This window comes from Epargyreus clarus, unplaced genomic scaffold (genome assembly GCF_041222505.1).
Source record: "Epargyreus clarus isolate Ecla_fem2 unplaced genomic scaffold, WU_Ecla_fem_2.2 ptg000004l, whole genome shotgun sequence".
Classification (NCBI taxonomy): Eukaryota; Metazoa; Arthropoda; class Insecta; order Lepidoptera; family Hesperiidae; genus Epargyreus; species Epargyreus clarus.
Window position 1 is genome coordinate 825,883 of NW_027332212.1, and position 14,565 is coordinate 840,447.

At 34.8% G+C, this 14,565-nt stretch overlaps 1 protein-coding gene and 1 non-coding gene across 2 annotated transcripts in view; both read left to right on the forward strand.

Annotated features, from left to right (window-relative positions):
• The first annotated feature begins 2,232 nt into the window (after positions 1 to 2,232).
• On the forward strand, positions 2,233 to 2,305 carry TRNAR-ACG (transfer RNA arginine (anticodon ACG)). The gene has a single exon. It is a non-coding gene; the product is annotated as a tRNA-Arg (tRNA).
• A 1,388-nt stretch (positions 2,306 to 3,693) lies between these two features.
• LOC140757224 (cationic amino acid transporter 3) overlaps positions 3,694 to 14,565 on the forward strand; it is a 55,445-nt gene continuing 44,573 nt past the window's right edge. Inside the window, exon 1 of the mRNA XM_073092759.1 lies at positions 3,694 to 3,902. The gene's annotated coding sequence lies outside the window, so the exon portion shown is untranslated. The remainder of the gene's footprint in view (positions 3,903 to 14,565) is intronic.

The window sequence follows — 14,565 nt, forward strand, 5'->3', positions numbered from 1 at the left end:
AATTATTCTTTCCATACCGTGTAAGGAAGTTAACACACAGTTTAACGTGTTAAAATTAACGTATGCAGTACAAATAATGATTTATTGCAACTATGGAACAAATTTGATTCTAAAAGCAATGATGACGCGTTGGTCTGAACTTAGTCCTCTACCAAATTCTGGTGGTTATTTTTTTGTTAATATTACCTACTTAGGTTTGATTATTGCATACTTGTGTTGAGTTGTGAACAACCTCCCCAATAAGTCCACTTAATTTCGCTTGTGATCGTGCATATCACAAGAGATTTAGGAGTTAAAGCAAGGTTCTATTATTCCAACTCGATTCCCTAGTGAACAATAAGAACACAAGCCTGTGTAACATTGCACAGGCGAAAAATCTTGGGTTTGAATCCCAGTCTCGTGGTCTGTTTCGAGCTCATGGATCTAAGCTTTGCGGCTCTGTCTCTAAATGATTAACGATTAAAACATACGACTAATTAACATAATATTATGTGCACATAGAGTGCAGAGAACAGATTATATAGTTCGGTCACAAATAAGCAGTATAAGAGTGTAATAATACTTGAGAGACATAGTTATCCGAAGCATTCCAGCTTAGTCCTCAGAATCTTATATAGGGTTGATTATAGACTTCCATGGAGGGCTACTCATATAAATACCCAACACACGTCGTAATTGAAGCACCTAGCACCTAAGCGGACTAAATTACAGGTCAGCAACCTTAAGCGCCTAACGCTTATCAATCTCAAGAATTTATTCCTATAACTATGTAATTATTAATGAGTAATCAAGATAACGTTACTGTATGTCCGCGTTTGTCCGTTCTATTTCAATAAATTTTAGTTTTACTCGTATGTAAAAAAAATTAACGCCTTTACAATAGCAATAGCAATTATTTCTAAAATGTTTTTTCATAATAAAAGTATAAGTCGGCGCCTGTTCTTAATAAATAGCAACGAATTATCTAACTGTTTCAATATTTCACTTCTTTCAGGCGTTCTAAATTTGAAACAGAGCCAAAAACTCCACAGCAACACATTTTAAAGTTCCGTGTTCGATTCTTGGCAGGATCAACAATAATAGATAATTTTAGATATATATTTTCGTTCTGCGTTTTGTTTTTTCCTTGTGAGAGTAACAAATAGCATCTCACAAAACAATCAGAAAGTGAGGCTATGAATATTTATTTATCATTTCCTCACTTTCCGCATGCCACTCTACCCACGATTGATTGAAACGTCGATTTTACGCAAACAGAAAACTTTGTTCTAAATGGATGGAGGTGGATATACCTACATAAAGTTTTGTTTGAATGAAATATATTTTTAAGTTTGATAAATCTGGTCATTTTTATAATACTTAAATCTCTATTGTTTTATAGTCTCTACCAAATAAGTATAAAGATTTTATAGTCTAGCTGCTCTGATCGAGCTTCTGCTTTTTGTGTGATTAATTTAGCCTTAGGCATAGAAAGTACTTGTGCTAGAGCACTACATACACCAGAATTAATGGCGTAGAATGCAATTGCATAATACACCAAACGCATGAGAAATCGATTTCTAAAAAACACGCCACCTTTCCCTCACCTCGAATTGCAAAGCGGCATGTTAAGTACAGTGGCATGTCTAAAACATCAGAATTAAGAAATATTTTGAAAATACCCTTCATTAGGGACCTTTAATAAGAGCTACCCAATATAACATGTGGTAATTAAATACGCGTAGCTTACATTTTATGAGAAATCTTTATTTTCTCTCTGACATTTTTTAGAGAACTCAACAATGTTTTACTTCAAACCTTCACCTTGAAGTCAAAAAAATTGTAATGAGTGATTTAATTTTTCAAGAGTCCGAAATTTAAATATCGGCCTAACCCGGAAAACAGGTTCTTATTTTAATTTGATAGGTTATATATAAATAATACTTATAAAAAATTTAACTAAGCGTATTACGTGTGTAGGAAAGAATTCAGTTTACATATTTGGATTTCTTTTCCTCAATAGTATTAGTGTTTTTGTACAATAAATAAACCCAATGATAAAAATCAAACTGTATTATTATAATACGCTTAAATCAGAATTACATTTATGTAAGTAGGTATCATTAACTACTTATTATTACTTTTTTGTTTGTGTTATATAAGTATGATTTTTATTTTAAATATTTTATAACTTATATATTTTTTTTATAACTTATGTTTCTTATAACATGAAATTTAAAAATTTTGATCACGGGCCCTGTGGCGCAATGGATAACGCGTCTGACTACGGATCAGAAGATTCCAGGTTCGAATCCTGGCAGGGTCGTATTATTTTTTTTGTTTAAAAATTATATAATTATATATTTTGAAAATCATTATCGATAAATAAATTATTCCTGTAAAGAAACAAATAAACGAACAGAAAAAAATTAATTTGCGTTACACATTAATTTGCGTTACATTTTTCACAGAGTCAGTATATTGTGATTAAATAAAATTAATTTTAATAAGGTTATTTTGTTAATAATAATAATCTTCTTGATAAAATCTATTTATCAGCAGATCTGTATTTACCCGCTGCCATTTTCACTACAAGTCTGTGTTGCTTGTAGAAAATACAGTAAATATACAATATCTACGTTCTAGATTTTTGTAATGACATTTAATTACAAAATAAATTACTAATTTCAAAATAAATGCGTAAATTCGATTTATAACTTAAAGCTAGATGCTGTACCACGGAAATCCTTTATATGTTCGACAGCAGGGCCCGGATCTTTCCCCGCAACGCCGACGTTACGGGGAAATGTCTGGTTCACACTATGCATTTCTACAAAGTGGACTGGATTCTACAATACTCTTTTAGAATATTTTGCATTTAGCTTCCATACGTTTATGTCAATGTGTAAGGACATCTTTTCATTACGTGTGACTTAATGTCGAAATTCGAAAATTAGACAACAAATCCTTATAGAACGTTACATTTTATGCGAGGGTGTGGTTATTTTTAAACTTTTACGGGAATGGTCTGTATTAATGTTTAACAGATTGAGGCGCTGAGTAACTTAATAGGTTTATTTAATTAACTTACTTTTACTTTCCAAAATGGGATCAATAGTAGGTGCTATAGAATAACATGGAAACAAATACACACAAGTATTTCTGACTATTAACAGCAGTTTTCAGCGCGTCCGTGTTCTTGTTCGAATGACGATCCGTGGCTTCAGTCACCATACAAATCTGACGGGCAGAAGATTCCGCGTACAATCTCCGACCAGGTAGATGTGATGTCTATGAATGTGTCCATGGCGCCCAAGGCACAGGGAACCGTAGTGTGGTCTGTGAGTATAAAAAGCGTCTTTTAGACAAAAATAATTGTGTGGGACTTTAACGAGCCGCAAAGGCACATAGCATGATATGATGTCGGTTCCGGTTGTTATACCGTACACTAACCTATAGCATCGTTAAACCTTGTTGAAGACCTTATATAGGGTTCAATAACATCCAACATGGGTTGACTATTAAACTATAACTCCTCCAACGAACTGCACTGGATCACTGATCCAGATCGTATGATCCATTACGTACTGATGTAATGAGTACCTACGTTTCAGGCTTCCCCCATTTGTACGCCCAGCGTTGGGACGTAAACGGGTTACAGCAGGTGCAAGAAACAATGAAATTGACTGACCACACGTCTAAACGAAAAGAGAACGTCAGTATTGGCGGGCGGTAGCCTCGCGTGTGCATTCGCAGTGTTGTTGAAAACTGCGCGCGCGCCGGTCGCAGCCAATCCAGCATGGTGGCCGCATGCGCGTAATAAATTAAATAAGTTTTGTAATTTTTTGTGAAATATTTTAAAATTCACCGTGTTTCTTGTGTTAACGTTTGATTTTAATTGGATTTCACTTCGTTTTTCACTGGTAAGTGAATTTTTGTTGTTATAGTATAAGAACATTTTAAATTATAATTGATCACGATATTTCTGTAGTATTTATAAAAATACCTACATTTATAACAGAGATTGATTTTTATGTTATTAAGGCAGAATATTATCTGTAGATCTATCATAAGATAGATAGATTCCATAAAATTGAGTACAATTAAAGCATGTAAGTAATTAGCCATGATAATAGAAGTCACGTTTTTTACTGAAAACTTTCCTAAAAATGAATTATATACCTATTGAATAAGTGTACATAGTGTACATTAAGTAAGTAATATTTACCTTCTTACTGTAAAGAAAACGAACGTAAACGATGTTTTTATTGAAATGTGTAATTTCACGGTGCAGCGTTCAATCAAGTAACAATGCCATCGTGAACATTTCAAGAACAATCCGTACTTACTTTACTTTGACACAAATCTATTTAGTTAATAATAATAATACATATATAAACAGTTAAACAGTAATAAATTCAGGTAAGGAACACGGCCTTTTAATATGTGTCCGGTTCGAAGTTCGAATTTCGTATCTCAGGCACCCACTTGATTTTTTCTAAGTGATATGCCTATTAAAAATAAACAAGCACGCCTGGGAATTTTTAAAAAAGTTGGCAAGGGTCGCGGGGTATTGAGGCCTATTCCTACCCCTCCTATGTACCACTGTCGCTTGAAGTTTACAACCCTTGCCCAGTAGTGGAACAGTAATGGTAGAAACGTCTTTTACTGTTTAACTCATTATTATCCCCTGATCCACCCACCTCCTCTCGAATATACGTGTTTAATAGTTAATCTACACGCGTTTAAATATACTAAGTATTTATTTTCTACACCATAACTACACTAAACAATACAATTACAAAATTTAAATTATTTCAACTACGGAGCATATTAGAACGCCTATCCAATAATTATTACAAAATAGTGTTAATATAATACTCAAATCAGTGTTAAATTTCTTCAACACGTTGAATGCTACGAAAAATATCTTAATAAATGTCAATACTTAATGGGGTTTACTCATAGGTATATGATAGGGTTGGTTAGAGGCAGCTATAACCTGAAACTTCAAGGCAAGCGTGCTAGACCACATCTGACTTACCATCAATAATGATTGCGGTCAAACGCGTTATTGATCTTGTGTCAATGTATCATAATATTCTACTAAACATATTTATAAGCAATATATGAATAACGAATTATGTTAATGCGAAATGTGTCTTCTTGAGAATACCTGAGACGAAGAAAGCATCCTCGAAAGTAGTAGAATCTCTATAGGGTACTATTATTTTTTTTATTTTTATAATATAGCACTAGCAAGCCAGCATGCTGTCCACTTGATGGTTAATGGCTACTGCCGCCCATGGGCATGTATTATCAACTCCAGATAAGAATCTTCCGTATGAGTCTTACCTAATGTTGGTCATAAATGAGTCACAACTTTTTTGAAAACCGTTTTCCTCTCTTATTCGTAAAATAAGAGAGGAAAACGATACAATAATTAAACGATGTATTATTTTACGAATAAGAGAGGAAAATTGTTTCGTCGAAATAATATATAAATGTTGCTAAAAGATAAACACTTGTGTTTCCGAAAGTTTAATCTGTATTCTGTATTGACCTAGTAGTTTAGTGTAGAGTCTAACTCTTCGTAGTGCTACTGACTGTAACAAACATTTACCAAATCTTCTTTTCTACTTCTGACATATACTCAAACTATATAAGTAGTAGAGGATAGAACAAATAAACTAATACATGGCATTCCAACTTAGTCCTCAGAGGCAGTACCTGTGATCCATCTCAGGTAACAAATGGGTTGAGGGCGGTTACAAATATCCATAGACAGTGATCATAAGTCATAAAACTATCATCAACTGCATACTCCATGTGCATTTACTTCCATTAAAACATGCAAACATTCTTTCAATTCGGTTTAACTTCAGCAAAACGCTTGTGCGTTGAAATATAACATCCTGCGGAAATCTGAAAGGCACGCGCGAAAAACATAACAATTGTATTTCCATCCAATTGGGTTAGTAAAAAATACTTGCATCGAAATTGCACTTAAATATGCACCCATTAACGTTCCTTTCGTTTAACGCAAGTAGTAAATAATGCAGTCCACGTTATGCACAATGCAGGCTGTACATTTGTTATTATGAACTGTAGATTATTTTTATAAGAATGAAGTACAAAATGAGTATGTAGCCTTTATGATGGTAAGTGGTCACCCATTAATACTTGTAATCTACTACGTATAGAGCAGGGGTTCTGACGGAACGTTGCTACTTCTGAGTAGACGATGTTTGCCTCATGTAAGGCAGTCGGCTATTGGCCGCTGATCTGCTTACAATTAAAGAGTTTAGACCAGCTTGTTGCCAAAATTCGAATAAGTAGACTTTATATGGAAGAACATCGTAAGAAACTTTTCTTCGGCAATTTTTCTTTCGACGTTAAAGCAAGCCCATCAAGTATTAGTAAGCACATAATTCGGTAAAATAAAAAAAAATGCTTCAGATCCGAACTCCTGGTATTAATGAATCAAGAGTCTCAAGACAGTAGTCTTGAAGTCGTACCCAAACGTTGGTTCTCCTAATAACCCCATACCAGTTAAAATCAAAACACAGCCCTATAAAAACATGTAGTAAGGTCGATATAATTGTACCAGTGCTGACGTCACAATCAAACTACCATACCTTCAACGGTCAAACTTGAGTTATTTTTATTCCGTACTAAACACCGGTTATTATAAAATATGTTTCCTGTAGGGGGAAGGAAATACTACGAAATACCATTCCTCGCTTATTATACACGCAGCTGATGCAATAATATCGATATGTTTCTATAGTTTAGTCACTTTTGTCTTTTCGAAATGTAAACCTACAGTAGTTTTCTACATCTTCTTAATAATATTTATCTCATAGTACATAATAACATTAAATATAGATATACTTACTTAGGGTTATACAATATTTTATTCTCAATAATTTTTTGAAAACCGTTCCGTTCCGAAAATTTCTCAATAATATTTTTTTTTAAAATGAAAATAAATAATCACATTGAATAATGTAATAGATGTTGAGAAAATCCTTAAAGCAATTTTAAGGTTAAAACTTAACTATATTATTTTAATAAACGTGTTTACATCATTCAGCAATTTACATAAAAAGTAAGTACATCGAAACGCAAAAATAAATTAATTCGATACAACAGAGCTAAGTCGCAACTCACGACGTAGCAATGACCTGATGGGAGCAAGGTTATAATCTTGCAGGATTTTCCTTAAATCTCTGACTTATTCGACGGAATTTTAGCCTTTTAATTTATTACTTAACAGTCAGCAGAATATACAGTCAGCAGTATATTCGATTCTCGGTCAGGCAGGCATCTAAAGCTGTGTACCAACTAGGGTGCCGTAACTGTAATCGTAATAACACTTTTGCCGTCTCTACCGATCTCTGTTAATTGGACACCCCAATCCAGAGCTTTTCAGACCAGATACAGTCGCGGGTCAATACAAATTACTGTTCATTGCCACCGCACCGCCAATAAAAATGTTTCAATCGCCTGAAGCGGCAACCTGCTTTGCCTATTGGTAAATCCCCACTGCCAATAGGTGACCATTCTAATTCTGGCATGGAAACCTGTACCTACAAGTAATTGAACCTGTCGTCTACCCGGGGTTTTCCCTTCGTCTTCTAAGAACCCAATAGGGAGAGCTAGAAAATATTCTATTAACTTATATAGACAACTAGCTAGCCCGTCCATCGAGTTAATAAACTTTCGTAAGAATTTTAATCCCCTCATATACATCTACCTGATGTTCCAGTGTTTCTCATGAAAAAAAATATTATTTATAAAAGTATTTATTTATTTTTCATATACTTAAGTAATGAATTAAATTGTAATATTTGATACGCCACTTACCTTTCATCTTCTACGAATCAAGTCGAACAACTTGTTTTTCTGAGATTTTTAGACCAGAAAAACGAACATTAATAAATAATTAAACATGATTAAAATTACCCTGTTTTATAAGAATCAAATCAAATCAAATCATTTATTTGCAAGAACATAGTATTTTACAAGGATCTTAAATTTATAACAATTATCTTATGTTCTACCACATTGGGCGTGCAAAATTGAACTGAATGGCACTGAAATAAAAAATGATATTTATTAAACCTGTTTTCTCTGTATAGACCTTACTATACAACCTGTAAGGCTGTTAAGGTTTTAGATTAAACATGTTTACAATTGAGATATCTGTTCATTCAAGCATGGGGTATTTTAGTATATTATTTCATTGAATATATAGGTATTACTTATATTTCTTACATTAATATGATTTATCTAAGTCATGTCAAAGATTTTTTTATTCAAAAACATTTACCTATTGCAGTATTAATTTTTGATTGCGACGATTACGATCTAGAACGAATCTATAATTATTTTATACCCTAATTATTTTAAAATGCGAATTTTAAATCCGGTATCATGTCCGACGTTTGTAAACCAATTAGATCACTTAGACCAATGACTTAGATCAATTGTTTATATACTAGTGGCAAATAGATATGCACGTTTCATTATCAAACAAATATGGGGCCGGGTACACTAAGGTGTTCTTACCATAGCGGAGACATAGCCTAGTGGTTGGAAACTCCTAAGTAGTTGAAGCTTCTACATAGGGGGGTCTGAAATTCGAATCCCAACCTCGTACCCCTGATTTTTCAAAATTATGTCCGCGTTAATAATCATCCCTTGCTTAAGCGACATGAAAGAAAAAATCACAAGAAAACCTCAACATCTAAGAATTCTTTAAAAACATAACAATAAATTCTTATGTGAAGTCTACCTATTCATACTTGAGCAGCGCGGAGGACTAATAGCGTAAGCCCCTCTTTCTATGGAAGGAGAGTCCCAGCAGCAGACATTATAGGATTATAGGACAATAAAGATTGAAGACAAAAAATAACCCCTTGTCGTTCCACTACAATGGTACTACTGTCACACGTAACACATATCCTTATACCTAACAATCTTAAGGGCATTCCGTGTAGTCAAGCGTATGCCTTACTATATACCTTACGTAAGTGTTTACAGCCTCAACGGTCTGTTTATTTTAGGTTTTATACGGATTTAGGTAATACTCAGGAGTAACACTGCATCTCTAACTGCCTTCACATAGGTCTAATCTTATTTATTAGAGGTTAATTATTTAGCACCAGATGAATTACATTCTCGTTTTTATTCCACTTAAAATATTTATGTTTGACAATTTTGCTGACTTACAACTATGTTCTATAGTTCTACGATTGTAACCAATATTAAGTCTAAATTTTATTAACCATAGTCAATTACATTTTGACAACGGGCGTAACGCCGGCTTCATTAAAAATATCTTATTAGAGGCCTACCTATACAAACGAGTAATAAAATACGCAATTGACCACTTGTGTCATAAATTTCCCAAGTTATAGAGTTAATAAACGTAAGTAGTGCAGAAAGACTATTCTAGTGGAATGCTCAATCAATTCATTCTCATGTTTCATTCACCAATCAGAATAATCGCGGTGATTTGATTTGGTTTCAATAATTTCAATAGCACTCGCGGCACGTGCGACAATTGCTCAAGTGCATTGTTGACGGACGGTTTCAAAACACCTTGATAACCACCGATTAACTATTTAACAGTAAAAAAGTGTAAACATTTTTTCTTATTTGTACTATTTTTTTTTATATAACATAGGAGCAGCAGACGGGCATGCAGTCCACCTGATGGTAAGTGGCTACTGCCACCCATGGACGTCTGTAATCAACCCCAGATAGGATTAGATATTCCTATCTGAGGTCGGCCACAAATGCGCCGCTACCCCTGAGGACTAAGCTGGAACGCCTCGAAAAAGTATGTCTCCCTTACCACTTCCCTTCACTACCCTTCAAACCGGAACACAGCAGCGCCTAACACTGCTGTTATTAGGCAGAAATAGGTGTGGCGGTGGTGCGGCCGGAGTCGAACCACAAAGAGTTCTACCACCTTTAATAGATTATTGCGTTTGTTACTTTAATATTACATATAGAAATACACATCATATATTTTTTACCATTTTCTACCACATTGTTACCTAAGTTAGATAGGGGTTTGACTTTTTATGATATCGCAGTCCTCGTGGTCCTCACAGTGGTCACTGCCTGCTGCCCATGATCATCTGTAATCAACTCCAGACATAATTGGAGTCCTACGGGTCAAGATTCAACGGTAATCGCATTGATCATTCACATCAAAAGTTACACCACAAAAAATACAAGAAAATCGACTGACAAACAAAAGAGGAAGATGTTATTAACTCTTTGTCTTAGCCTATTTGATAATCTTCCTCCACCTACAGGATACTAAGTTTGTTTTAATGAGTTCCGTTTTCCCTAAGAGCCAGTGACTAACTGGTAAAACCACACCCCGGGCCCACAACGTCCGCAGTAATCATCCACTACGTAAACATACCTGCTAGATACATATTTTAAAATGACTATGACACGTACAGTGTACACGTGCAACATAGTTGTTATGAAATAAGGATAACGGTTTTTAGGGCAGCCAAATGACCATATGCGGTAAATTGTCGAACGGCGTTTTGTAATGATTCAAAACAGACTTAGGTTTACAAATAACTATTTTGTGTTTTTGTGATAAGATCGCCTTGCCTTCCCACCCCTGTGTTACTTTTATGTGATATATTTTATATCTGAAAAATATATTTTAAGATAAAAATATGTCATTAGACCTTAAAGGCCTTAAAGAATGATTATTTATTTATATTTTTTACCAACAAAGATCACAGTATAAAATTGCAGTCTTGGCGAGTGTCACCTCATTTAAAGGTACAAAATACAATTCACAATACAACAACGAAAACAATATAGTTGCGAACATGAGGCAATTGTAAAAAATAAATCTCCAATATTTTTTCAGAAATTTTATTGCGACAAAGTTTTCTATATCTACTTTACAATATTCATAAAAAAAACATATTTACAATACCTATATTATAACTATATTTATGTACATATATACAAAAAAGGGGAATATAAAAAAATATTAAGTTATTATTAAATCTCCAATATTATTAAGTTACAATAGCATTATATAATAGTGGATTAAATTAAAGTAAAATTGCAATTAGTTTATCAAATACACTTACTTGCTCATTTATAACACACTCTATCGAAAAAAGTCTATGGCTGTACACATATTATTCGAATGGTTTAGTAGATACCTTTTTAAAGTTAGAAGAAACATACGTATTTTTTCGTTTACGAGGGGGAAACCTTCAAAAGGTACCCGACGACGTGGGAGCAACGCCGGGTTATGTGGGATTTTTACCGCACTAAAACCCCCCAGTGGCCGTCCTCAACGCTTGGTGGAGAACTCCGGCATCTCAGACGGAACACTCCCGGAGTCCTCCAAACGCGATATCCCGATCGGGTTCTGCCCTGGGGGAGCAGTTTTCGCTCCTACCACACCGTCACGTGGTGTTTACGACCGTATGTGACCACACATACCGCCGTCCTTCCCTAGGTCACTTACTAGAAGGTTCGAGCCCCCAATCTTGCCGCCCGCAACCCCGGAAGCCCCCTTTTAGTCGCCTCTTACAACAGACAGAGGATACCGTAGCCCTATTCTAGTCCCGGAACTGCAGGTACAAGAAGAAACATAGCTATGCCAGAAATTTGTAGCACGTGGAAACCGTCACGTGAAAACCACAGAATAAAAGGTCATTCCTGGTAATCCCCGCACGTGAACGGTATATCCATATACCTATATAGCACTTTGTTACACTGACCTATAGGTCAGTAAATTGTTATGATAATTATGTGACTATCACGTACCTATTTGATTTCGTAATGGGGAAATATTGAAGTGCTTATTTATCAAGATCACGATCTCGTTGGATCAAATGTCGATTACGAGTTTCTATTTTGAAGTAAACAATACATGGGAACAGGGCAGTATTAATAGGATATAATCAGAGTTAACGTTTTCGACTTGGATGACATATTTTCCTAATAATGCAAATGTTAATGTCTTGTATACCTCTTCTTCCTTCGATTCTACTTCTGTTTAGATTGTCACAACGGTAGATATAGAATTATTAGCGGTGGAGTATTTTTGGTTAGTTACGAGTTTTCAGTTACTTATTGAGTTTCCAGGTATTTTTAGTAAATAGACATTGCTAAGTTCTTTTCTGACCGAAAGGTTTCAACTTATTATATTAGACTTGCTTGCCGGAAGGGACGCGACGTCTCCCCATAAATAAATATTTTATCGAGATTGCACCAATATAGATTGCCTATAAATGCTATCAATAATATAATCAATTTGCACATTTTCATTAGTTAAGTGCAACGCGGAAAATTATGACTGTGAGCAGAAATAGAACTAAAATACCTTATACACAATAGTTCATCTCACCTCCATACTAGAAAGCGCCATCGTCGATTTTTTTGTTCGCTACGGATTCGAAGAGATAGTATAACGGTCTTCCACCATTGCATAAAGTGATCAAATTGGTCGTTGAATATAGGTAGTTCCTGTCTGTCGGACGTCCTCTACGGTCCACCATAGTCCGCTCTTCCGCCAAGGGTGTGTCAACCGCTGTCTCGCCACGGTGATTGTTATTGATTACGGCGCCATTCCGTAATCTTTAACTTCTGGTTTGGTCGATACCACTGGCTCATGCCAAGATTATTTTTATCGTTGGTACCATGGATACACACAAAGACAAGTCTTAGTTATACTCGTATGTCAGGAAATCAAACCCGCAACACTGCGTAACCAATTTGGAGATGCCTACATTACCTCAGCCACCGCGGATTTTTACTTTAATATTTTAGATTTAATGGCTTACATTTAAAAATGGAAGTTCATTTGGTCCATACTTTACATATATTTTTTTTCGTTTTAAATAGTTCGATAAGAGGCTTCCCACACAAAATGAAATTTATATTTTTTATATTATAATAATTTTCAAGTAACCCAAATGATCTTCAATACATTCTAAACTTCGTTACTATTGAATTGTAATCCCGTCAAAATTAGGATGTTTTCAAACTTAACCCTTAAGTTTTCTTGTATATTTCGCAATACGCCATTGCATTGAGGATTCAAATTTTAAAAGCACAGAGATACTGCAATTAATTTATTTCTTCTAGTTGTATACTTTACAACTATATGCACACATTATTAAACATATCAGATTTATTTCCGTAATTGATCCCCAATAAATATTACGTGTTGATTATGATGATTATTAATAGAATCTTCAATTACTGACAATAAAGTTGATAGCATTTGCACTTTGCATAAACGAACAGTTACTTTTACCAATTCATATAGTTTGTTTAATATTCCTGTGTTCGATAAGCTTTATGACATTTGAATAACTAACAAATTTATTTCCCTGATCCCATGGTACACATAATGGAAACAAGGTTAAAGTGATTCTGTGTAAATAAATGAGGAGACTCCCTGATACGATCCCATATAACTGACTGTTTGTTTTTGAAGGTGTTAATCTCTGGAAGTATAACACAGATTTAAAGATAAATATTAGTTAATTTTGTAAGTCATTCATTGAGAAAGATATTCGGAACAGGTGACTTCTCTGTGGTGCTGTCAAATACATGGAAGGTCCATAAAAGTAGTTATTGGATTTTAGATTCGATTTTAGAATGGATTAAAGCGAAAGTGTTGTGGTCATTTTTTTATAAAGTGTCTGAAACCGCGCAGCAGACACAAAAACTAACAATTTCCTTTGATAGTAATGCAGATAAAAATCCGATTCTCTATGCATATATGAGGGGACTCCCTGAGACGAATTGCATTTATAAATAAACGGAATAAGACACCCGCGCACGGTCTACGGTACATCCGATTACAATAGCGAGTACCGTTTCTACTCGTACTATCGCGTACTGTTTTAAATCTACGAAACATCTTGTTCTTTTAACAATGTGTATAAGAGGAAAGGACACTTTTTTGTATGATGGCAATGACCTGTGGTAATAACTAATGAGTTGTCGGTTGACTAGGCTTTAACTAAGTACGCTTTTATACGTACGCAGTAATTTACCGTTTGTCGACAGGCAGATGTTGCACACACTAAGCGACAAGAGCGGGTTTCAGTCACATTAGAACCAACTGACATAATAATTGTCATTATAATGTGAACAGCAACATAGGTCAGGCGAACGGTGCAACACACTGTAGCTTCAACTGTCCGGCAGACATAATGTGGACAGGCCCTAATGCTCACGTTTACCAAGTATCAATTAATCGCATTTTTATATACAGGAATTCATAGGCCAGGATCATTTTGATGGGTCTAGTAGAATTATGAACGTTCTAAAAACACCCAAATGTGTTATTACGTTGCGTTGCAGACTACATATTCTTGGAATGTCTTAAGTTACTTTATCTGCTTAACCATTCTCTTCTTATTCTGCTAAAACAGACAACAGCAATCTATCGGTACTTGTAATTGTACCCGCTTAAAAAATCTCATCATCATTCTCAAATGTCTGGAAAATACTATGAATGATTTGTGGTTAGTAATGATGACGGGAAGTCAGGTAATTCCTGGC